Source organism: Gorilla gorilla, chromosome 3, assembly GCF_029281585.2.
Source record: "Gorilla gorilla gorilla isolate KB3781 chromosome 3, NHGRI_mGorGor1-v2.1_pri, whole genome shotgun sequence".
Lineage (NCBI taxonomy): Eukaryota > Metazoa > Chordata > Mammalia > Primates > Hominidae > Gorilla > Gorilla gorilla.
Genome location: NC_073227.2, coordinates 203565659 through 203592382, shown reverse-complemented (window position 1 = coordinate 203592382; position 26724 = coordinate 203565659). Strand labels below are relative to the sequence as shown.

Here is a 26724-nt window from a genome sequence, read left to right as displayed (position 1 = left end):
AAAGAGGCATATGAAAGAATATAAATAACATAACCAAACGAAATTTCCAAGTTTGTTGTAATAAAAAATTATGAGAGTTGGGATAAATTATGAGAAAGCATTTTGAGTCATGAATGGAGAAGGCAGTATATTTAAAAACTAAGTCTTTTTTGAATTAAAGTACTTTCCTGTGTTTGAAATGAAATGCAAAATACTTTTAGCTAAATGCCTTTAAGAAGAATTAATTTTAGTTTTTCATATTTTATTGTAATCTATTTTTATTCCTGAAGAACAAAATATATATTTTCTGCTCTAAAAAGTAGTAAATAATGACAAATGTGAAAAAAATTTCTGCTTAAGCACAGTCATTTCAGTGATGTGTGAAATATGAATCTCAATATTTTTCCTTATTAATAAATAAAACATAACATTTGGGAATAACTGGAAGAGAACTACAAATAACCTTTCTTTTTAATATGAAATCACACAATTCAAGTCTGATATAAAGCTTCAGTACTCCCTTTTCTCTGTCTCCCTAGTACCCACCTTCAAATCCTTCAGAAACTGTTCAGAAATTTTAACTGACATGTTGCTCTAAAGTAATAAATATCTGTGGCATTCGTTCAATCTGGGAAACTAGGCTAAAATACAAATATAATGAATTTTCAACATTTCCTTGTAATAATACCCCTGCTTCTTTTATGAACAGTTGTTTCTGATGGTGTCACACAAAATTTCATCACTATAATAGTGTGATGCTCTCTGAAAAATATGATGTGAGGGATTTGATTCCTGTGTCAAAAAGCTTACTTTAATGTTTGTTCTGAGGAATATACTTGAAAACTTATAAAAACACCCTATAGAGATTTATTCCAAATTAATATTTTTAATTGATTTGATACATTTATGTTGTCAATTTAAAAATCATATTTGGTTCATAAGCATATATACACACAAACTTTGGCTCTATTCCAGAAAGCGTTATTATTCAGTAAGTCCTACTCAAATCCTGACAATGCTGAGATACAAAACCTAAGTGACGCCTCTGGAGTCTGGCTGACTCAATTTTAAATCCCTGAGTCTCACTTTTCTAATGTAGAAAATGTGGATTAACAGCTATGAATACTACCTCTGGAGGTTTAAGGCGAATGCAAATCATTGAAATAATAACTGGCACAATCTGTATTGATGGTAGATGATCAATAAACAAGAGTTTTTAAAAATTACTATTTGATCTAAGCCAAAGCAGCAAAGCCAAGCCCTAGAACCGAGATGAACTACATGAAGCTCTCTTTATTTCCTCTCCCACTCCCCAACTGCCACCGCCAGCCTGAGTCTGTGACCTTAATAGGTATCATTAATCTTTATGGCACTTCTGACCCCCAACAAGGTCCTAAAAATTACTGAAATCCCTGAATCAGGCAGGTATCACAATGAATATGAGTTGGTACGTGAATTCAAGCCTTTTTATCAAATCTGTGAGCAACTATTTCTACTCTCTTTTAAAACCACTACAGGAAGTTTCTTTAACCTGATTGCCTTCAATTTTGTTTTTTTCTACTTAGCTCTAAATAGAAGTGACTGATATATCAGTTTGCTAGAATTTGGGAAGAGTCACTGGAAAGAGATACACCCATCTGTGAATGAGTAGGTTTCTCAACACTGACTATGGCATTAAGATCAACTCCACTGTGGAATTCTTCAAGGCTACTGCATTTCTTAATGTACTATTAATTAAATGTAGACTTGTGCCTGAGTTTACCATGACGGTACTGAAGTAAGTGACTCAGTAAACTAAAATATTACACTGCTGTGTTTGGCATTTAAGTATGTTCCTCCAGACTGATGGCTATTTAAGTGTGGATGAAAAGACCAATATGATAGATAAGTAACTGTCTTTACAAAAACGTTCTCATTTTAAGACTAATCTTTGATTTGTGGCTGTTTAAAAAGAATATGCTGTTGTGTGCAATTCTGCCACTCAAGAATCAGTACAAAGTCTGTGTTTTAAAAACAGTAATATTGGCCAGGCGCAGTGGCTCACGCCTGTAATCCCAGCACTTTGGGAGGCAGAGGTGGGCAGATCACCTGAGGTCAGGAGTTCCAGACCAGCCTGGCCAACACGGTGAAACCCAGTTTCTACTAAAAATACAAAAATGAGCCGGGCGTGGTGGCAATCGCCTGTAGTCCCAGCTACTCGGGAGGCTGAGGCAGGAGAATTGCTTGAACCCGGGAGGCAGACGTTGCAGTGAGCCAGGATCGCGCCACTGCACTCCAGCCTGGGTGACAGAGCGAGACTCCGTCTCAAAACAACAACAACAACAATAAACAGTTCTATCATTCCTAATTGCTGTGTGCCACAATGGTCTTTGGTTTTTTGTTTTACAGCAATTTATAATTATGTCACGTTGTTCGAAACTTTCAGTCTTCTATGTTAATTATATACACTTGGAAAAATCTACATTCTTAAAGTGCTCATACCAATGGTTTCTTATATAATTATTTTTCTGTGGAAATTTACATTGTCTGAAACATAGATCATAATACCAAAATGTATTACCAGGAAAATCTAATCCAATTAACTAGAATTCTAAGTTAACTGAAATTTTTTATATCTTTCACATTTTAAAAGGAAAGAAAATACAAAGAAAACAAGGTATAATTTGTGCGTGTGTGTTGTCGGGGCAGGGTGTGCATGTGTGGGGCAGGGTCTTGCTTTCTCACCCAGGTGGGAATACAGTGGTGCCATCTTGGCTCACTGAAACCTCTGCTTCCTGGGCTCAAGCCATCCTCCCACCTCAGCCTCCTGAGGAGCTGGGACTACAGGCACATGTCACCATGCCCGGCTAATTTTTGTATTTTTTTGAAGAGACAGGGTTTTGCCATGTTGCCCAGGCTGGTCTCAAACTCCTGGGCTCAAGTGATCTGTCTGCCTTGGCCTCCCAAAGTGCTGGGATTACAGGCGGGAGCCATCGTGCCTGGCCTAAGGTATAGTTTTTAAAAAAGTTTTACAACACGAATAGGGCATGTCCTCATGATAATACAGCCTCATCTTCATAGCCTGGGCCTTTACACGTCTAAGACAGTAAGCACAATAGTTATTTGTTGTGTTTGCCATAGGACTGCACTTTACCCATATTTGTTTGCAGCTGTTTGATTTTAATGATACAGATTCTGTAATCTAGCATTTAGTTAAAAATCATCCCCCGAATATGAATCTTGCCATTTCTGATTACTGTGTGCCAGGTTAGTCTGTCAGTTCTTAGAGCAAACTCTAATTACAGCACACAGCCTTCTCACAGTGTGACCCAGGATAAACACACGCATTGACCTACAGAACCCAAACCATAGTTTGCTCATTGGCTCTTTCTAAGTTTTTTTTTTTTTTTTTTGAGACAGAGTCTCGCACTGTCACCCAGGCTGGACTGCAGTGGTGCGATCTCCACTCACTGCAAGCTCCGCCTCCCAGGTTAACGTTCTCCTGCCTCAGCCTCCCAAGTAGCTGGGACTACAGGCGCCTGCCATGACGCCTGGCTAATTTTTTGTATTTTTAGTAGAGATGAGCCAGGATGGTCTTGATCTCCTGACCTCGTGATCCGCCTGCCTCGGCCTCCCAAAGTGTTGGGATTACAGGCGTGAGCCACCACGCCCGGCCGGCCCTTTCCAAGTTTTAAAGGCATTTACTACCACCACTGGTGTGGGTTTGAATCCTAGTTCTTCCACTTTCTAGCTGACTGATTTTCCACAGAGCTAAATATTCTCTCTGGGTCATAATTTCTTACATGTTTGCAGGCATGAACATGATTTAATATGTGACAAGTGCCTGGGAGTCAATATGTGGTATTCTTTCTTCCTATTCCCCTTGCAAATCTACTTCATTTTTTCCCTGTGTTTTCTCTAATGTGATATATGGCTTCCCCTCCCAATCAATATTATCCAAGTTAGAAAACTTGGAGCAATCTTCGATTTGTCCTGCTCCATCACCCTTTCCCCATCAAATGTAATCACTAACCTGCATCAATCAATTCAGTCCTTAGAAATATCTCTTGAATTTTACTGTTCCTCGATCCCTGCTGCCATTGTCTGAGTCCAGGCATTCATCATCTTTTGCCTCGATTATGGCAATAGCTTATCTCTATGCCTCAAGGCCAGAACTGTCCAAAAGAAATATGTTCTTGAGCCATATACATAATTTAAAATTTTCTAGTAGCCAAAATAAAATCAAAAGAAGCAGGTGGAGTTAATTTTAGTGATACATTTTATTTACCCTAATATATCCTGCCTGCACATTCTCTACCTAGTAAAATTCAACTTATTCTTCAAGGCACAGTTCAAACCTCACCTTTTCCGAGGCTCCCAGAAAGACATGAATGCCCTAGACTCCAATTGTCTGGCTTCCTAACTAGCAGTTATCAAATTTACTCACCCGTAAACCATAAAATCATGTTGCCTGGTTCCACTGTGGCATAGTCATCACTGTCTGCCTTGCCTGGGTCTTCACTTCTGCTCATTAATACTTTAGTTTTCTCTTGTTGATGTCCTGTCACATTTCGTAAAGTAGCTGGTCTCAGCTTTTTCTACTCTTCCAATCTAATCACTCATGTATCAAGCTCAAGACATAATTTGGTACCCTACTTTCCTTTCTTTCTTTCTTTTTTTCTTTTTTTGAGACACAGTCTTGCTCTGTCACCCAGGCTGGAGTGCAGTGGCGCAATCTTGGCTTGCTGCAACCTCCGCCTCCCAGGTTCAAGCCATTCTCCTGCCTCAGCCTCCCGAGTAGCTGGGATTACAGGCACATGTCACCACGCCCTGCTTATTTTTGTATTTTTAGTAGAGACAGGGTTTACCACGTTGGCCAGCCTGCTGTCGAACTCCTCACCTCAAGTGATCTGCCTGCCTCGGCTTCCCAAAGTGCTGGGATTACAGGCGTGAGCCACTGTGCCTGGCCTGTACCCTACTTTTCTAAGAAGACTTGAGCCACTGCATTTAAGGTATCACATATGCCTTCTTGTTTATCTCAGAATTTCCCAACATAGGCCCATAGATTTTGATTACATGTTTTAATTGAGGTGTAATTAACATACAGTACAGTACACCGATCTCAAGAGTTCAGTTTGACAAATTTGACAACTGTGTGTGCCTGGCTAACGGCCATCCAAAACAAGATAGCACACACTGTCTTCACCCAGAAAGTTCTCTTCTACCCATTTCCAGACAATTCCCTTCCTCCTCCCCACCACTCCAGGCAACCACTCTCTGACATCTGTCACCATATAAATGTTTTCTGTGTGTTCTTGGATTTTATGTATTCACGTAACTGGAATCATACAGTATGTACTCGTTTGTGCCCGGCCACTTTTGCTTAACCTAGTGTTTTTGAGGTGCATTCATTTTTCTATGTATAGCCGTGCTTTGTTCTATTTTATTGTTTAATATTATTCCATTGAATGAATATATCACAATCCCTTCTCCTACTGCTGGACATTAGAGTTGTTTCCTGTTTTAGGTAATTCTGAATAAGGGTGCTATAAACAGTTTTTCACCTGTGTTTTTATATATTTTGATAAATATTGAAGAGTACAATTACTGGCTCACAAGTAAGTGTTTAACTTTATAGACAACTGCCAAACAATTATCCAAAGAGTTTGTACTATACCAAAGCCTTATCAGCAAAGTATGAAAGCTCCAATTACTCTACATCCTGCCTGATATTTTATGTTGTTAGTCTCTGTGATTTTAGCCATTCTAACGGGGTAAACTTACTCATACCTTCTTGACCTTCTAAAGCCACTTCCCGTTAATTCAAAAGAAAAGGCAGCCTTGCTCCTTCTCATTCTGTTTCTCCAACCTTCTTTCAGATACCTCTTTACTAATTATTCCCTCTCTTCTGCAGGTTTTGGTGTTCATCTTCCCTGGATCCTTGCCTTCCAACTCACTGTGTTGAGCTCAAAATGTGTTGAGGGTTCAGTGCAGATCCAAGGTGACTAGTTGCAGAATGCTGTAATAAGCCAGGTGATAGACAATACTGGCTTATATGACCGTGACTGTGGTAAAGGCGAAAAGCAGTACAGCTTGAAGGTAGGTTGGAGGTAGAACTGGCAGGATTTGCTGATGAATTAGGTGCACATGATTCCCATAACTTCATCTATAGTCCTATTATTCTCTTTCCAAAGCTCTATCGCTTACTTCTAAAATTCAAAACGACAATACTGAACTCATATCTTCCCCTTAACACCAACTTTCCAACTTTACCAGTTTTGATTCAATTCATTCTATGAAGAAATACTTTTGAAGCACTTACTATGTATGTGCCAGGCACTGTTCTAGGCATGAGTCCCTCTATGAACAAAACAGAGCCTATTTCTGTTTTTTTTTTGGATTACATTCTATTGGGGGGAGACAATTAATATAATTACAAAGTAAATTATATGGTAAATTGATAGACAGTAACTGTTTTATAAAAAAAAAAAAAAATACAGTAGGGTGGGAAGTCTCCTGATTGTATGTAGCAGGGATGAGCTGCAATTTTAAGCAGGAACATTGAGCAAAGACTGAATGGAACAGATGAGAGAGTTAAGCACGAAGAAGTCTGCCCGAAGCGTATTCCTGCTAAGGGATAGTACAAAGGCCTAGTTAAGACCATGCCAGATATATTCCAGAAACAGGAGGAAGTAGGAGAGGAGGTTCAGAGGTAACAGGAGCCAGGTCATGTAGAATCTGGAAGGCCATTTTAAAGACTACCTTTCACTCTGAGAGATGGGGAGCTACTGCAAAGTTCTGAGGACCCAGTGACACACTGTAACATTTTTAAAGATTTGCTCTGGCCTATGTTGAGAACAGGCGTGGTGGGCATGGGACAGGAGGGAAGGTGTCAAGGGTGACAGCAGGAAGACCAGACAGGAAGCCTCTGCAGAAATCCAGGTGAGAGACAATGGTGACTAAGGCTAGTGTGCTGGCAATAAAGAGGACAGGAAATTGTTGAATTCTGAACATACTTTGACGATAGAGACAATGGACTAAAAATCTTGTATGTTATCCCATCACAACAAAGGTAAACAAATCTTAAAAAGCAAACTCCCTTTTGCGCTCTACAATCTACGTTTCGATTTCCAGGGCATAGATTGTGTCTCTTTTATTTACCTCTCTATTTAGAAGTTTTCCTTTTTTTCCATTTCCCATTTCACATATCCTTTGCAGTATGTAGTTAACACATGCTTCATTACTTTAATTATCTTTAGGAGAAAAAGCTTCATTATAGTAAAGAATATGGCCTCCTTTATATACCAATAAATTTGTATATATGTCACTATATATACCAATAAATTTCATCTTGAAAATAGTGAAATACTATAGAAAAGAACAGTGGCCTGGCAAACACTGTTGTGCGTCTGCTATGAAGAGATTTCAAAGAAATTCTGACATCTACTACTTATGAAAACAGCTTTAGATTAAAAACTTGTTAACTGTGGAGGCATGAGGGCATATTCCAAATAGGTGTGCATCTTTGCAAATGCATAATGACATTCCATTGGTGGCCTCAATATAAAGACAGAGCCCCCATCCTGCCACATACAAGAGCTCATGGATAGCTGCTGTTGGCCAAGTTGACACAGTGCGTGAAAGGCTAGAAGAGAGAAACAATAAACACAACACTGGCATAATTCAGTATTGTGATCTATTTGGAAGCAGTCAAAATTTGATTTTCATATTCAGTCATTCTTACGGTGTTTCCTGTGGAGGGCCAAAGTTGCAGGCATTAGTTTGGTTTTGTTTAGTCCCTAGGCTGTGGGTTATGCCAGGTTAAGACTTTATTCCATGTTTACAAAAACAGTCATGAAGCCAACGGTAATAAGGAGACCCTTAAAATAAATTAAAGCCTTTGATACAGATGTACAACTCATGGCAAATGTCTCTTCGGCAATGGTACCAAATCACGTCACAAACAAGAGGAAATAAGTTCATTTTTCTGAATTTGCTTTTCACTGATGCCAAATGCCATATGGACATTAAGACACCTTCGACTCAGCAATATTGGTGACAAAAGCAAACCTGTATGAAGGCCAAGGGAAAGAAGCCGTGCAATGTCTTAGCACCCGTCCAAGTAGCACATAATTGGTAGCAGAGGTTCTTCTCAGAGGCCTGATGAAATCAGAGAAAGACGCCCTGTCTGACCTTTTATAGAACACTTTAGAAGCAAAACAATCAAATAAGGAATGCTTTCAATAACAATGGTGACAAAGTACATCAGTCCCCTTTGATCAGAGTGGTGGATCTAGGTAACTGAATCCTCAGCAAGCTATTGAAATATGCAATAATTAAGGGGCCCTTCTAGTTTACTTCAACAGCTGGTCTTAGGTTGATAAAGAAGACAGAATTCAATCCTACATGCTAATGATTATTTAACAGATGTGGAAATCTCACTGTTCTCTCTCCTCCTTCTTAAACAATGTCAAGAAAAATTTTCTTGAAAGCATAATGCTGTAGATGTCTAATCCTGTTACCTATATGCAAGCAAGAAATGTGTTTTCTGTGTATTTCACTTAATAAAGAGAAATCTGGATACTTAAAAGGGTACTATAAAAATTTATAGTACTGTGATTTAAGATAGAAAGTTTGAAAACATACTGGTAAATGATCATTGGTATGAGGGATGCTAATTTCAATAATTAAGGTCATTCCTGGAGGTACTTGGCTTCACACTTTTAAAAATTCTACGGTTGAATAATCAACATAGTGGCAACACTACATTATATCCTTCGGGAGGACTTGAGATAGCTGCTTCTGAACCATAATTATAAGAAACTTGACAATAAAAAATTCTTGCTTATTTGTAGTAAATGGGTGTAGATATGACTAAAATTCACATATAATTTAATTGTATCTTCAATCTTTATAGCCAACACACCTATTATCAGAGAAGAATGAACTGATGTATTACCTTCTCAGTTCTTCGGTTCTATTATCTTGAGTGTTAAACTTAGTCTAGGAGGCAGAATAAATAAGCAAAAATCGGTGGTAACCAAGACTATGATTCACCAGGAATAGCTCTGATAATTCAACCCTGTTCCATTAAGATGTGTACTTTATAAACTGTGCAACATAGTGTCTTTCTAACTATATGACTGAACATATTAATAAAGGTGTATTGCCTCATTCTGGTGATGGCCAAATAATGTATGGATACTAATGAAAAACAGAACTTTTCACACACTGGGTAAAAACCAAATGGGAACTGTTTCAACAACAGGAGATAAGTAAGACGGCACATATTCATTTAAGATATTTATACTGTCATGTTGTAATGAGCTGTTCAGAAACAACAGACATAAAAGCTAAGAGGGGGAATAAACTTGTATATTTAAAAATTACACTGCCATAGAAATATTTGACATTTCTGCGAAGCTAAAAGAAGAGAGAAACAGATGTTAGATCATTGCAGGAGTTACTGCAGATCAACTACCAGATGGAGGACACGTATTGATGCCTTTCCTTACAGATTATAAAACTGGAACCAAAGCAATGCTGTAACAATAGGGCACTTTAGCCATTCATTAACTCAGGAAACAAATATGCCTTCAATATTTACCGTGTGTCAAGAACTGTGGTGGTCTCAGGGATATTGGACCAAAAAAAAACAAACGAAAACACCAAGAAAGGAATTGGGAATGTTCGGTGTGGTGAAGAGAATAATTGAGGTGTAAAGACTTATAGTCTCATATTTGTTGAAAGGTTGTCACTGCCCAGGCATGGTGGTGACAGCCTGTAATCCCAGCACTTTGGGAGGCCAAGGCGGGAGGACTGTTTGAGCCCAGGAGTTCAAGACCAGCGTGGGCAACATAGTGAGACCTCGTCTCTATTTTTTACACAATTTCTTTTTTTTTTTTTAAAGAAAGGTTCTCACATAAAAGAAAGATTGGATTCATTTTGTGTGGAAGTTAAAGGGAAGCATTCAGTAGAGCCAAAAGAAGGAACTTTCTGATACTTTAAGCTAAAAATAGAACAAGCTGCCTCAGAAAGCAGTGAATCCCTATCCAATGGTTCAAAAAGGCAGGAAAATCTTATGCCAGGGATCCTCTTGAAAAGATTCCTGAGCCAGGCGAGAGGCTGCATTTGAGGCTCTTTCCAACCTAAGGTCTTTATGATGACATGATCCAAGCAATGTTTTAGTAAAATCAAGTGAGGTGAAGAACATACTGGGGCAGGAATGATTGGCAGGAGCGAAGGATCTGGTGGTAGTTGAAACATGAACCATGAAGACCTGCATGGAAGAGATACCTTTAGGAAGAAAAGAATGGACACAAACTATTTCAAAAGAATAATCAATAAAAACTATAACTTTGAAAATGGTTTCTAATCAATAAGGGTTTAGAGAAATGTTAGGCATTATTAGGATATTTGTAACAGCTTTTTTCCTAGTGTATTCCTTACTCACTGAAAGCACTCATTACATGTTTGCCTCTCATTTTATCTTACTTGTTCCAAATCAGAAGATACTTTTAATGTGTAGGAATGACTTCATTTATTCATCTGTTAAAATACAAGATAAGAGTAACTGCCTGTGCTACATCATAGTATTGTTATAAGGATCAATTGATATGAAGCTTATAAAAATGATTAACTTTTTAATTAAAGGGATAATTATTTAATAATATAGAATTATATCAAGTAAAAGTGAAAGTGAATTATATCAAGTAAAAGTGAAAGTTTCCCCTTCCCCTCTCTAAGCCTAAATTCTTTTTTTTTGAGATGGAGTCTTGCTCTGTCACCCAGGCTGGAGTGCAGTGGCATGATCTCAGCTCACTGCAACCTCCACCTTCCAGGTTTCTACCGATTCTCCTGCCTCCTCAGCATCCCAAGTAGCTGGGATTACAGGCATACACCACCATACCTGGCTAATTTTTGTATTTTTGTAGAGACGGGGTTTTGTCTCTACATATGCACAACATGTTGGCCAGGCTGGTCTTGAACTCCTGACCTCAGGTGATCCGCCCGCCTCAACCTCCCTAAGTGTTGGGATTACGGGTGTGAGCCACCATGCCCAGCTCTAAGCCTAACTTTCAAGATAACCCAGTGTACCAGAGTAACATTTTGAAATATTAATCAAGGTTTCCTACCATCACCACCACTGTATCTTCTCCTGTACCTTTCTCCATATTCTGTGAGTACATGGTGCCTTAGAAAAAAAAAAGTTGTTAAAGCAAAAGTAAAGAATAAATAAATTATTGATCTTTAAATTTCAAAAGTTTGGACTTATGCTAGAAACAATGAGGCTGGCAAAGAATTTCTGAGTACTCAGAGGTCACTTTTCCAGCACCTGGCCCCTCGACCCCCACAGTACCTGACTGTGATTGCATGACTGGAGCAGAAGAGAATTAGGCACGGTGTTGTTGTATCGAGAAGTTGCGCTCCATGTTGCACCCCCCACAAAGTTGGATATAATAACAGAAACAAAAGATGAATCACGGTGTGGCAAGATCTTGCCCCTTTTCCAGGAGGGTAAAGTAGCATAGGATAGGAGTAAAGGTGGCTGTGCAGGGTGTTCAGTCAGATGAAACTGAGACAGCCTCAAAGTGGCAGCCTGCTCCAACCCCAACCCCCACTATGCCCAGGGTGTCACGGTAGGGCAGCCATACATTTTCTTGAGTGAAAAATGGCATGGAAATGACTAAGAGAAGAACAGAGTTCCGAAAGGGTCTTTTGATGAGTGTGGACACATGAGGCAACAGCGGCTGGAACAACAGAACTATTTCTCACAGTTGTGGAGGATAGAAGTCCTAAAAAATAATTGTGGTTAGGACTTCAACATATAAATTTGAGAGGACACAATTCAGCATATAGCACTCACCATCCTGTGACACTTTCATAATCTCATTCCTAGGATGGGATAAGTGAATAAGAAACTCTGATTTGACTGTGTCTACTTAATGAGTTTCTACCACTGGTTGGAATAGTGGCTCAAAATTAAAACTTAGTTCACTTAAAAGAATAGATGTTTATGTTTCTTACACAGCCTAAGGTTGCCTAGACAATCTTACTCTCACATACATTTTGTGAAAATGCAATCAATCTTTATATTAAGTTTGACAAATTGCTTTATCTACTCCACAATAGAACATAGGTATTTTTTTCAAGTTAGGGTGTGTATCTATCTATCTATCTATCTATCTATCTATCTATCTATCTATCTATCTATCTAATCTATCTATCTATCTGGATATACACAGTATTGTTTATATACATATATGCACAATATGTCTTACATAGGTTGGTGCAAAAGTAATTGCAGTTTTGCTATTACTTTTAATGGCAAAAACAGCAATTACTTTTTCACCAACATAATACATACTTGTGAAGGTTCATTCTTTTATAACAACTGAATAGTATTATGACACAGCATGAATTCCCTTTTGATGGACATTTAGGTTGTTTTTAATATCCATGTAATACTTAAATAATCCCTTACATAACTATTCTATAGAATTCTACAGGATCCATTCAGAGAAATGAAAAACTGAAATTGTTTATCCATATAAACAATTCTGGCAGGTACTGACAAAAAGTCTTCCCATTAAAATTTTTGTATGTTTTCATCATAAAATATTACACTTTCAGTGCAAACATTTAGAAAAACAAAACTACAGAAATCTAAAAAACACTGGGAAAAGAGAAAAACTAAAACTATCCATAATCCATTACCCAGGGAAAATTTGGTTTGTTTCTTTCCTTTTTTTTTTAAATATACAAATATCATCAAAATCAAGATTGTACTGCATAGTTCTGCTTTGCTATCTTCCTTGTATCACTAACACGAGCATTTTCCTATGCTATTCTATATTTGGAGGGATTTTAAAAATTGTAAAGAGCTATTATCAGTTAATTTTTAAAATTATTTTTATTTACATATTATTTATATATTTATAATTTTAAATATTGAATTCATAAATACAATTTTTAATAAATTTACAGAGCTCTACAAACATCATCCAATCCAATTTTATAAATTCCCATCAATGTTTTGAGTCTTAGTTTGTCTTTTTTTTCCATTATTAATTATAATTCTTAAATCCTCTTTGGTTTTTAAATTTGCCTATCACTTTTCTTCCCATTGTAGACAGTAACAGCAAAGGCCAGAATTTAAGACCCGTTGGAAATGTTCCTCAAATTAAACCGTGCATTCTTCACGCAGGACCAGTTCTCTGGCCATGAACGGAGAGGAATGGATGTACTCTATCCTACACTACTTCTAAAATACGTACATATGTCAACACTCAGACCTGACACCAAATAGAGACTATCTCTAAAACATTTGTCTCCTCTGAGGAGTTGTATCTTTACCCATTTACTTCTCCACTGTTCATTATATTGTTATTTAGTATTTTCTTTTCCCCTTCTCTTTCATTCAAGCAGGATCTGTTCATTTACGATGTCCTACTGCCTTGTTTCCCTGTGGCACCACCATCAGAAGTGCTGCTATAGACGTGGTGCTATCCCATGGGAACTGGAGAAGCAGCACGAAACAGATGTGATACTTGTCGGTTTTATTCCTGCTGCTCCTGAGAAGGAAGTCCTTTGTTCAAGAACAGAGCAGGCATGACCACCCACTGACGGCATTAACCAGTAGGAAAGAAAAAGGGAGACTGTGCCTTTGCCTCTCTTGAAAACTTCTCTTCCCTAGCAGAGTGACTGCATTAGCTTCACTGTTGCTTCTGCTGGCATTACTGGGAAATCACTGTTTGTAGGAGAAGCAGCAGAGGGGGCACTGAGCTCGAGGGAATAACGAAAGTTTTGAAATATTGAATGGCTGAATCACCTTGGGAATGGAATCTACTCTCGAGTTAATGTTAAAGAGGAAATTTGAGAAAAAATTGTAAAACACACATTATTATTCCAATTGGCCTTCATACTTCAGTTTTTTAGTTTTCTTGTCTTTTAATAAATAAAAGTGTATATATGTGGGGGTGTGTGTTTGCATTAAACTACTTTTGCAGTTTCAATTCAAGTAACGTATTCCTGTGTACTGCAATGTTGCCAGGATTCAGGGTGTGTGTGTGTGATTGTGATGTACTGTTGTGGGGATAGTTACTCTTTTTTTAAAAAAAAAAAAAGCCTTTTTTTAATTTTTATAGGTACATAATAGGTCTATATATTTGTGGGGTACATGAGAAGATATTTTGATACAGGGATACAATGTGTAATAATCACATCAGGGTAAATGGGTTATCCATCATCTGAAGCATTTATTCTTTGTGTTATAAACAATCCAATTATATTCAATTATTTTAAAATGTACAATTAAATTATTATTGACTACAGTCACTCTGTTATGCAATCAAATACCAGATCTTATTCATTCTATTTATTTGTACCCATTAACCATGGGGCTAGTTACTCTCTATAGAACGTATAAGAATTCTTAATTCTCCATTTCTCAAATTAAATTTCAATAAAAGCAAGAGGTGTAAAGAAACTGTGAATGAAATAAAGCTTAAAATGTCCGTGGAATGAAAAAATGTTATAAAAAGAATACAACAAACGTTGGGCATTAAAAAAATCAATAGAACATCTCAAAGTTTATTACAGGGTGCTTGCATAAGGTAAGCATTTTTCTTCTCAATTCAGCTCTCATGTTGCCATTTTCTGGTTTTGCCATTAGCAAGTAATCCTAGAAAGGCAGGTAAACATGTTCAGGAGAACAAAAGTTTGAATTCCAAATAGAACAAAGAATCTTTTGATTAGTGGTTACTATTTCATTGTAATTAAACAAAAGTAGTATGATCTGAGTAAGGACCAAAGAATAAGGAACTCCTCATTTCTATGGAAACAACGAAAATTACTCCTTTCAGCAGTGTTAGGGCAATCTTTGCATTATACCACTTTTGACAAATTTAATTCAAATAATTCTCTCCTGAGCATTGTATTGTTCTCAGGATTAATTAATATCTACAACATAAACTGCTTTTAAAATGTCAGTTAACGTAAGCGCTATAAAATATTTTGGTTGGATGGACACAACAGGGATTGATTTTCAAAAAAAAAAAAAAAAAATCCCGAGGAATAAAGAGAAAAGAAAGAAAGAAGAAAACAGAAAATGCAAAGAATAATGTGAAAGAATAATTTAACTGGGTTGGAAACTCAGTGGTCACAGCTGACACCCTGGAAAATTATGATGCCAATGGAATTGCATTAAATTCCAAGCCTCATTGATTATACCTTAAATAACCATAAGGGTGGATCAGCACGGGCATTTGGATTATTCTTTTACATCATAATTTTGGATAGGATACTTTTCTCTGTGAAACTATCAATTTTACCCTCTTTGGAATTATAACATCTCCAATAAGGAAACATTAGGCTTTAAAGCTTCTCTGGAAGAAGCATAAAAACTGATTTATATCTAATGACAAATCAGGACAAGGGATCTGAGAGCTGATGCTACAGAAATATAGAATTATTGTTTACATTAGGAGAAATACTTTAATGCATGCCATTTTGTGCTATAAGATTAAAATTGTTATCTTTTTTGTTTTGTTGCATTGATGAGATTAATACCAATTGTCTTCACTGAAGAATGACTACAGAGGCCTTTTTATGCATTTATATCCCCAATCTACTTCCTCTTACTCAACTGATATACAGTATCTTTTAAGAAACAACATCTTTCAGCTTTGCCATTTTTATCCCCTTCATCTAGAGTAGCCTGCTGGCAAATCAGCGGCATGTCAGAAACGGGTGAGGAACATGAAGATATACAAGTGTGAATTTCATGAGGCCTGATGCTCCTACCATGCCATGTATTTTTGGCCACTAAAACACTACAAATTCTTAGCTTCAACACCCCATGTTGTGCATCTCATTCCAGTAGCAATTACAGCTAGAGTCCAGCTGTAAAAACCTGATGGAGATGCTGTGCACATTCAAAGAACCAAAAGCACAATTCATTAGGAGTGCATCACTTGTTTTCCAAGCGTTTTCACTACAGGCACGCACTGGCAGGGCAGGGCCATTCCCATTCTTTCCTCTTGTGCACTCCATCGAGGGCAAACCACTGCAAAGTAACCCAGAAACTCACGATTACCTCAGATGCCATTTAAACCCTTCCTTCATGCATTCAAGGGAAGGAAATCAGATCGTAGCCGTAGATGAAAGCAGAAGGTATCGGGCAAGTTCTCTCTCTTTCTAATACTCCAAAGAAACGGAATCAATCAGATCAAGCGGGAAGTAAACTAGGACTGCAACTGAGTAACGGGCAGGTTAGACATTTTGATAGTTCTATATATTTACTCAGAAGGAAATCAGTGTAAACATGTATGAATGGTAGAGAGACATCTAGGTAAAAGTGTTTCTGAGGCACATAAAGGGTACCTGAGGGACAGAACCACACCAGAAGCGATTCTGAATCTCAGCTGGGCTGGTGACAGCGCAGCAGCTGGAGGTTGGGGGAGAGAGCACACTTGAGAATCTGTGGGATGCAGAAAGGGAGACTGTGTGGTTTGAACTTCAACTCCAAAATGTTGTACCCTGTGGCTTCTATTTAAGCATCACTGGCTAGAGACTATATGTAGATTCAATCAACAGAGCAAGGGCCAAATTCATCAATAAAAAAGACCATTAGCACATGGATTGATAGGATCTTGCTTAGGGTTCCGTAGAAATGAGGGCTCATGTTAGCTCAAATAAGGCCCCTGTCCTTTTTTAAAATGAAACAAGTATTTGAAAATGTTAAGAGCTGAGCCCTGGTTTATTTGAACAAAATGTGAAAAATAAACACAATTGTAGAAATTCAAGTACATCACAGTTTACTTACAGACAATAACGATTCTAATGAAGCTCAGAGTACTTAGTTCACACACACGAGTGATCTGAGTTGGACAGGAACAATAAATAGGGTCCCAGTTAACAAATGCACTAACCATTAATATCCTTTTGAAAGCTGCAGTTTGCTCTGACCCTATGAACAGGATTGGTTTATAAACAGGTAATAATTAGATACAATGTTGAGTAGAAAAAGTCATTTAATTTTGATTTTACATGAGATTTTATGATTTTGTTTTAAAGTTCTCCAAAAAAAGCTCCACAAAAAAACAAATACAGAACCTAGGACAATCTTGTAGAAGAAGAAAATGTCTGATAACCATATTTAGCAACTGGTTTTCAGTACACATTAGATGTATGATTTTAAAAACTGGCTGCAGGAATGAATGAACTCTTGATTAGATGAATACTGCCTCTAGGGTAACCTAATGCACATCCCTCTTGCCTTCCCTTGCCTGTCTTCTACGGAATCCACAATGTGTATGCGTATTTTACGTAGTTCAGCCTGAGTCAGGCTATTGAGATGTTTTTGTATGCTTTTCTCTGCCTATTCTTTATATAGTAACATGGGGTTGATATGCCAGCACTTCAGTCTACGTAGGAGTGGGTCGTCGTCATTTCAGTGTTTGCTTTATAATGTAACGTGGGTGCCCTCTTAAGATTTCCCAAATGAATTCAACAAAGTGCTGGCTACAGGGGAGTGGGAAGGGGAAGACACTTGTAAATTGGTCACTTTAAGCTTCACTATGTAAGTAAAACTTATAAGAGATAAGCTACCATTCTCTAAATATAAAGTTTTAAATAATTCTTTAGAAAAGAAAAATTTTATTTTTTAAATAGGACAATTCCTCTTTATGAATTCTCATGACCAAATGATTTCACTAATTACTTTGTTGTATTCAATTTTGGGATAGTTTGCATAGTTGAGTTTGTAATGCAATAAACTATGCCTGAATGGTCTGTTTACTCCACTGCAAGTTACAAGCAAAATGCTTTCTCCTGAAAGGACTTGTCTCTGAAATGCACAAAGTGGCAAAAAGCCAAGGGAAGCTGGTGCTTAAGCAACCAAGAATGAGCAGTGCCTGTGTGCATTGCAATCTCAGCCAACCGAAGTAAATGTTATTGGAGTTTTTGTGCTGTAAAATTGCTGCTTTCATGCCCACTGCATCTGACAATAGGAATCCTTGGTCTACTAGGAAGGTGGGAGGTTGTTGTGCCTTCTAGCCAGATTCCTACATTCCTAAGAAAAGGGCTGGGAAGTGGGGTAAAACGTCTGCTGTTCCTAATGGGCTAGGGACAATGAGACTCAAGTTGGTGGCATATTTGGTCAGAGAAAGAGACTAAACAACAAAAAAAGTACTAATATTACTTTTTGCATTAAGCATTAGGACCTGGGGAGTTATTCTTTTAGAGAAACTCTTCAGTGTTTGTAGAATAAAAACAGCAATTCCACAGGCCTCAGGACCTGGGAAGTTATTCTTTTAGAGAAACTCTTAAGTGTTTGTAGAAAAAAAGTAATTCCAGAGAGTAGTGGATTAATGACTTAAGTTTTTAATTTTCAGGAAATTTAAAAAAGCATATTTTACAAATCATAAAATCAAGATCAATAAATACATTATTGTATTTTGAAGGGCAACAATTTAAAACCCATATAAATGCATTTAAGTTAATATGTGCATTTGGTTTTCTTGATGTACTGAGTCTTTCTTGACATGGTATTTATTTGTAAGGCTGTTTAGTTAACAGCACATTCATTCAGTGCTCACTTACAGAGCACCTACTTGAACCAGGCCAAAATTTCGTCACCAATGCTGTAGTTTTAAATGTATTTTAGGTCCCGAATCAATGTTTAAGCCCCAAACCATACAAATAATCTTTTTGTTTAAATATATTGAAAAAAAATTTTAAAGCATCCACTGCTACTTCTAGGCAACGATTTTTTTTCACAATTATACTAACATAATGTCTACCATATAAGCATAATATTTTAAGTAAGACTTACATAGTATTACAGTTAATGGAGGAGCAAGATTCAAACCATATTTCTTGATTTTAAAAAACCCAAACCTCTATGATAGTTGTCACTGGTTGCAACACACAGTTAAATTTATGCCTGATATAAAAAAAATGTACTGAACAATACAGAATGATGTGGACTCGCTTGCCTCCTTCAGTCATAGACTAATTCTATTAGTATGGTTTTTATGTTAATTATGTCCTTATTTTCCTAAATATACATTTTCAGCATGCACTCACATGGCCATTAATGCGAGCTAAGTAAGGAACCACGTTCACTGATTTCTTTTTTTGGAAGACAAGGAATATTACTACATCGTACGCTTGAGGCATGAAAAATAAAGAGACCACAATAGTTCCGCCTCCCTACCCCCTTTTCCTTAACCTTTCAAGCTGCTCACTACTCTGGCTTTAGAGAAACGTACATCATGCGAAAGGAAGAAAAAAAAGCTTAAAAGGAAACGGACAGAAGTAGAAATAGAAAATTAAAGCTGCGAAAAGACAAATTAGACACTGCCCCCTCTCTTCCAAGTACTCTTGATTCTGGTGACATGGGCTTTGTTTCAGAATTCTTTTGATTATCTTTTTTCTCTATGACTTTTAAGTAAATGAGCATTTGAACTGCCACTTAATAATCCTAAAATCTTGGGCAAATTATTTAACCTCTCCATGCTACATATTTTTCCTCTGTAAAACAAGGTTAATGATAACAAAGCCTCAAGACTATGAACATTAAATTAAATATCACACACACACACACACACACACACACATACGCACACACACACATATAAATACACACACACAAATTGCCTGGCACACAGGCTTGCCCTCTTTTCCTGATGCATTTACATTACTATCATGTAGAAAACTGTAATTCTTGGTAAAATATGAATTACAAGGATAATGTAGTTCAACTAATTGTTCAATCACACTATAAAACTTGATTTTCACAAGTCAGTGGTCAGATGGGATGAGGTCAGTTAATTATCACTCGGCAAAAGTTGGAATATTTAAACTGAGCAAGCATGCATTCTTCCTCTATCAGAAGAACAGTACAAATAGCGCTTTGGCATTGCAACTGAGAAATAAAAACACGAAAGAAAAGATTAATCAGATGAAGGATGAAGAAGAGATAAAACTCAGCTGGTCATGAGAAAGCCTTTGTTATATTTAAAATGTTTCTAAGCATGAGGAGAAGAAATTATTATCCCTTTTTAGCTAAAGAATAAATTTTTGTCAGGTTCTATGTATGTACTTACACTTGCGTCTGAGATTGGCCACAAGTAATACAGCACAGAAGGTTTTCATGAAGAAAAAAACTGAGATACCTTCCTAAGTATATTACTGAATACTAGATTTCAGTGGCTGTAGAGTAAGGGAAGAGACATAAAATTATTCATTTGGCAGAGAGAAAAGATTGAGTTAAGGGGTCTTGTGCTTTGAGAAAATTTGGCACCTGAAGTGAAAGGGCTTAAAAATCAGAGGCTTTGAAAAGTTAAATCACAACGCAGATGGACTCTAACTCTCCATTTTCTTTGAAGGTTTAGATAGTAACCCGAGTTATCAAGCTGTTGTGGTCTGAAAAAGTGCTGTAAACGCTAACGGCAAGAATGCCTTTCAAATCTAAATGAGAGGAGGCATTAACTCTTAGTAGACATCGTCTCTAGCAATATGCAACCGAGCAAAGGAATAAGAAACTCTTTAAAAATAAACTTTCATTATGCTCTTAAGTTTATCTCTAGTAAATGAGTTTCAATTTTCTGTTTTTAAATTTTATTATTATTATACTTTCAGTTCTAGGGTACATGTGCACAACGTGCAGGTTTGTTACATATGTATACATGTGCCATGTTGGTGTGCTGCACCCATTAACTCGTCATGTAGCATTAGGTATATCTCCTAATGCTATCCCTCCCCCTCCCCTCACCCCACGACAGGCTCCAGTGTGTGATGTCCCCCTTCCTGTGTCCATGTGTTCTCATTGTTCAATTCCCACCTATGAGTGAGAACATTTCAATTTTCTAAACGATTTATGAAGACTATAGAAGCACTGCTGGGCGTGGTGGCTCTTGCCTGTAGTCCCAGCTACTCTGCAGGCTGAGGCAAGAGGAAGCCTTCAGCCCAGATGCTCGAGGCTGCAGTGTGCACGATCACACCTGTGAACAGCCCTTGCACCACGGCCTGGGCAACACAGTGAGACCCTGTTTAAAAAAGTAAAACAAAAAAACTATTTAAATATTACAAAAGCAAATTACGATATATTTACAAGAGGGCTGCCCTTGCTGTGACCATTTGCTTTTTACTGATTCAGTATCATGCATGTCCTGGAACCAAGTGCTGGCTCTCTCCCTAGTCAAGCTCTATAATTTTCTGAAAGATGATAGAAAAACTTGAACACTCTTTTTCTGTTAATCCCTAAATTCAGTCACAGTTTAACTTGGGAAAACAAAAAATACTTTATGTAACTTAAAAATACCCTTTAAAAATGTCAGGACTACATTCATTAAGAGGACCCATATTAAAATAACTCCTGTGTTCTTACACTCTCAAGTCTAACCTTAATATCTCATTCTATAATTTAATTCACTTCTTCCTTTCCCATCTTTGGCCAATGCTAGAACTAGATGGTCATCATCCATTACATCTTCAAAAATGATTAATGTATCTCCCTTTAGCTTTCTCTCCTTTCTGTTAAATAATTCAATTCTTCTTGAGTTCTTTTCATGAGTCTCATTTTCTAATCCTTTAATTAGCTTGGTAGCTCTCAGAACACTCTTCAAGTTTCAGAATGGTACAGCAAAACTGAATTCGGATAAAGGTGCAACTAATGCAAAATAAAATAGTTTAAGTATCACAGAGTAAGACTGAAATATCCTGGAGGGTAGGAAACAAAGTCTTGTACATCTTTGCAGCATCTGAAACATAAGGAGATGTTCAGTAAATGAAGAATTAATGGGTTGACAATCATTGGAACTCCAAATTCACCCACTACTAGAAAGCAAATCAAGAGTTAACTTTTTTCTTTTGTAGAGATGGTGGCGGGAAGGGCATCTACTACGTTGCCCAGGCTAGTCTTGAACTCCTGGCCACAAGTGCCTCAGCCTCCCAAAGTGCTGGGATTACAAGAATGAGGCACCATGCCCAGCAAGTTATTTTTAAGTCATGGAACAAGAAAGGAGTAAAAAGCTAACTCTAGAAAAGTTGCTGCCAGGCCCCAAGCTGATGAACAGTCTTGCCACTCCCAAATGTTACATATCATTTAACTTTTTTTTTTTTTTTTGAGACAGGGTCTTGCTCTGTCACCCCGGCTGGAGTGCAGTGGTGTCATGATGCAATCACAGCTCACTGCAGCCTCAACCTCCCAGGCTCAAGCAATCCTCCTGCCTCAGCCTCCTGAGTAGCTAGGACTTACAGGCATGCACTACCATGCCTGGCTAGTTATTTTTGTAGGGATGGGGGTCTCACTATGCTGCCAAGGGTGGTCTCAAACTCCTGGCCTCAAGCGATCTTCCCAGCCTGGCCTCCTGAAGTGCAGGGATTACAGGTGTGAGCTACTGTGCATGGCCCATTTAACTTTAAATACAGTAAAAGATGCAACTTTAGAATACCACTACACAATTATCAAATTCCACTGGTCTGCATAATGAACAGGGGGTCATATTAAGTCAGATAAAATAGTAATGATGGCTTGGTTGCCTCTTATGAAATTATATTTATAATTTTTATTTTATTCCTATATTATTATCTCTCTCTTTTGTACAATTTATAATAGATTCATTGCACTTTATTCAGGCCTTTTCTAATCATCACAGTTTGAAAAGTTATTTCTTCATGCAAATTCACGTAATTGACCATGTATTTATTTCTTCACATAGTTTACATAGTTATCCTACCACCGCCGCTGTTATATTTCTTTGAAAACTGTTTATTAACATGGACTAACATTAGGTATGGACCTAAAAATCAAAGTCAGAAAATTTTAGCTGAGAGCTTTGGGAAAAAGGGACAATTTCATCATCTTCGTGTTATTATGGACAAATGAAGGGACAATTATACATATAAGGTTTTTTTTTTTTTTTTAGATGGAGTCTCACTCTGTCGCCCAGGCTGGAGTCAGTGGAGTGATCTCAGCTCACTGCAACCTCCACCTCCCGGGTTCAAGCGATCCTCCTGCCTCAGTCTCCTGAGTAGCTAGGATTACAGGCAGGCACCACCATGCCCAGCTAATTTTTGTATTTTTTAGTTGAGACGGTGTTTCACTGTGTTGACCAGGCTGGTCTTAAACTCCTGACCTTAAGTGATCCACCCATCTTGGCCTCCCAAAGTGCTGGGATTACAGGCGTGAGCCACTGCTCCCAGCCAAGGATTTTTTTTGTGACAGAAACTAAATCATCTCCCAACTGGTTTACTCCCTAAAGCACTGCTTAGCCCCTTTGGTAGAAGTTGAAAATAACATCTTTCCTTCCCAATCCCAATGCCTCAGGATATGTTTTCATTCAACAAACATTTAGTAACTGCTCTGTGTTAAGCACTATATTAAGTATTGAGGTTAAAAAAAAGAGACATCTTCTATCTTAACCTCATATAGTTCACTTTAAGGGAGCACAGATTTACAGTGATAGAAGATCCTCCACAAATCCCTGGTGTTAGAAGCATTAATAGCTTGTCTCTAGTGATGAACACCCAGAAAACCCAAAAAGAAATATTTTAAGCAAGCTTCAGAGGCTAAGAATTAAATCAGAATAAGGTTTCAGAGAACAAAATTAAGAATGAGTCCACCAGATGTTGAAATTAGCATCTGCAAAGGATGCTACCACCTGAGAGAAAGGACACAGATTTATTAGAGCAGTTGAGAAAAACAATAGGAGTGACTTCAGGATCTGTGACCCTGGTGTTAAGTCTTAGTAAACAGAGAGACATACAGTGAACCAATATAGGTAATTATTCTGTGGATTACATCTCAACAAATAGGTCTGTAAGAATAGCTACTTTTCATTTATTTTGTGAATCAAAGTATACTCTAATTCTTAAATTCTGTATTTAAATTTGTAAATCAACGTACATACATACGACTACAAGAGCTATTTTAGGAATTGCTATTTTCTGTTCTCAAACCCATGTTAACATTTTATGCTGACTTTTTTTAAACGTAAAATTTCCACATAATTTTATGGTCATCTTGGTTAATGTTTAAAATGTAACTCCATAAAATAACAGACACTGGTTTTGAGCTGAATTTTTATTAGACCTTCAATTATTTTCATACACAAGTAAGACTCCAACACATAATTGTAATGCCAAAGGATTTCCATTTTGATTTCCCATTACATATGAAAAAACCAATTGCAATTTCTAAATGAACCCAAAATTTCTTATTTTCTTGCCTAGATATAGTTCTCTATAGTCAGACTAAATTAAAAAGGGAAAAAAGTCAATTTATAATGCGACTGCAAAACTTCTTCCACAACCCTTATTCTATCCGTCCTTAATGCCCTAATGTTTGTAGCCATACTTGACAGATTACAAGTATCCTATGTTTCTTTGTATTATTAGAAAGGCCAATTCTTCTAAAGAAGAATGCATGATATTTTGAAAGAAAACACTTCTGAAAGGATCTCAAAGGTGGAGAAAATTAAGCAAAGAAAACACTTCAAAAGCAGGCTCGTCAGTGAAAAGTGCTGGGCCCTGGAAGCGTGACTTGAACAATGGGTGGACTGCTTCTGCGGTCCTCAGATGCTGACAAGCCTAACATTCGCTTTCCAACTCTCTACAAGAACACACATTCCTAATCCCAAAAACACCAAAAGCTAAGCGCTTAAAGAGTTCTGAAATCCGATAAGATGGGCTGGAAAACTCAAACAACACACTCTTTCCTATCCAGAGGGATTTTTATGCTATTATAGACTTCATCTTAGAGTGGTAACTACTCCACTCAACTTTTAATGGAAAGGAACGAAAAGAAAATGCTTTAGTTTTAAATTTGTGAGTTTCCAAATCGTGAATTTTCCTTTGAACAGTATTAATTCTTTGAAGTGAACTTTTTTGGTCTATAATTACTGTGCTGACATTTTACTTGACCGTAACATCTACCAGCCTGCACACAAGCATGCACACATGCACACATCCCAGAATAATACACGGTTCCAGGGAAATTTACATTTTCTGCAGTGTCACCGGACACATTAGAATTATATCTGGGGCCGACTTTAAAATTCTATCTTACCTTAAAAAGGCTACTGCTCACTTAGTTAAGTTATTGCTGGACTGCCAAGTAAGCGAGAAAAAAACCACATCATCTCTGTTTTCCATTTGGTAAAAGTAAATGACAGGTTCTGTAGAAAATATCATAAAGCAATCATAAAAATAAGAGTCTAGTTGCCATGGTAGGGGATGGGGAAGGGTGGGAAGAGGGGATGCATAGCATAAGAATAGAGTAAGAAAAACGGAGAGGGATTTCAGGCAGTGCTGATGCTTCTTTTTTAAAACAAGGTTGGCAATTGAAAGTGACTGCTGTGTTAAGAAAGATCCCAAGACTGTCTTTGCACTCAGTAGGAAACACTGCAATGATCCATTATTAAACTGGTAAGAACAGACACTACACTTGATCTTAGCCAAAAGGCCGAGAAGTGGTGATCCATTATTGATGTCTGTTGTAAGTATTGGAGGTGGGAGTGTAAACAAATGTCCCACACGCTTGCCACCTCTGGAGTAGAACATCTACATCAGGTGACTAACCAATGAATGCCAGAACCAACAGGCTCACCCGGCCTTGGGGTCATGGAAGTGTTCCTCCCCCAGGTAGAGTTGCCTCGGCCTGTGCACTCCTTGCTTTTCAGTCCAAAGCTTTAGTGATCTGTGTTGGAGTTAAGAGTCTGGGTTCTACATATGGACGTTCTTCAAGTTCCTAAAACCGTGTGTTTACTGTGAACATTGTGCAACTCAAGGCAGCTCATATTTTCATAAAATGAGGAAAAGCTGGGTTTGGATTGGAAAAATTCTAAACATGAGTCACGGGCGGTCTTTTTCTATTCTGATCAGAGATGAGAAGGGAATATTTTATTGTCTGAGACAGGGTCTCACTGTGTTGCCCAGGCTGGAGCACAGTGGTATGATCATAGATCACTGCACCCTCCACCTCCTGGGCTCACAGGATCCTTTCCACCTGAGCCTCCCAAGTAGCTGGGACTACAGGTGTACACTACCATGCGTGGCTAATTTTTTTATATTTTATTTTTGTAGAGATGGGGGTCTCACTTTGTTGTCCAGGCTGGTCTCAAACTACCGGGCTTAACTGATCCTCCCACCTTGACCTCCCAAAGTGCTGGGACTCGAGGCACGAGCCATCGCGCCTGGCCTTGGAATTTTTTTTCAGAGAGATGGCAAATTATTGGGTTAGAAAAAGAAAACAATTTCTGTGGCTACAATAAAGCATTTATTTCTTCTCCATGCCTTAATATCTGTAGTGATAAAACATTCCCAGAAAATTTTAAATAAGGAGCTATCAAGGAGCAAGTTTAAAATATGATTTTGGTTCCTTACATGACACAAAAAGATAGTTTAGTCAAACTATGAAAACCGAAAGCTGTCATCTTCTTTCTATAGGGCTGGACTCAAATGGAAACTGCACCAGTGAGTGAGCATTGGATAGAGCTGGTAGTGTGCTTAGCGTTTGGCCACAAAATGGCCTGGATGAAACTAGCACTTAGCAACCTCCTCTGATTGTCATGAAGATGGGATGGGGCGGAGGTGACGTAATATGTTCAATAACTGATGGACCAGATGAAGAAGCTGACATGAAAGAAAACAAAGGGAAAAACTAAAAAATTAAAATATGGGCTAGGACACTATACAAGTGAAAGTATACAGGCTCATTATTTTATTTTGAAGCAAAATTATTCATTAACATTTAATAAT

The 26724-nt window shown here is 37.7% G+C and overlaps 1 protein-coding gene and 1 pseudogene across 24 annotated transcripts in view; both read right to left on the bottom strand.

The window, feature by feature from the left end:
* Nucleotides 1-26724, bottom strand: part of TENM3 (teneurin transmembrane protein 3) — a 652872-nt gene that overhangs the window by 223332 nt on the left and 402816 nt on the right. The gene's annotated exons all lie outside the window — the stretch shown is intronic.
* LOC115934516 (uncharacterized) lies at nt 25330-25441 on the bottom strand (annotated as a pseudogene).